The sequence below is a fragment of the Alligator sinensis genome, unplaced genomic scaffold (assembly GCF_000455745.1).
Source record: "Alligator sinensis unplaced genomic scaffold, ASM45574v1 scaffold1121_1, whole genome shotgun sequence".
In the NCBI taxonomy this organism is placed as follows: domain Eukaryota; kingdom Metazoa; phylum Chordata; order Crocodylia; family Alligatoridae; genus Alligator; species Alligator sinensis.
In genome coordinates this window covers 26,614-27,024 of record NW_005843357.1, presented here as the reverse complement: position 1 = coordinate 27,024, position 411 = coordinate 26,614, and positions in this window count along the sequence as shown.

Sequence of the window (411 nt, the reverse complement as noted above, 5' to 3'; positions counted from 1 at the left end):
TATTTGGTCCTGGCAGAGCCTGCAGTCTACGGCAAAGGGGCTGAAGGCTCCCCGCGGGCGGCCATGATAGTTCCTAATGTCACGTGGCTGATAGGAAGCGCCGGCGCTGCCATAATCAGTACTGGCACAGGCGCTGACGCTGCCTGGAGGTAACCATCTTGGCCCCGGTCCAGCCCGGAGGCCATCTTGGCTTTTGGCATCCGGTGGTAAAGGGGGGGCGAAGGCGGCCGGCAGCCATTTTAGCTTCTGGCAAAGACCCTCTGGAGCTCGGGGGTGGGGCTCCCGGTCTCGCCGCCCCGTGCAGACCCCGGCCCCCCGCGCCCGGGACCGCTCCCCACCCGGAACTCGAAGGCGAACCGGGGTGGGCGGGGCCAGCGCGTGACGCACCGGAAGAGTTGTCACGGGACCGCA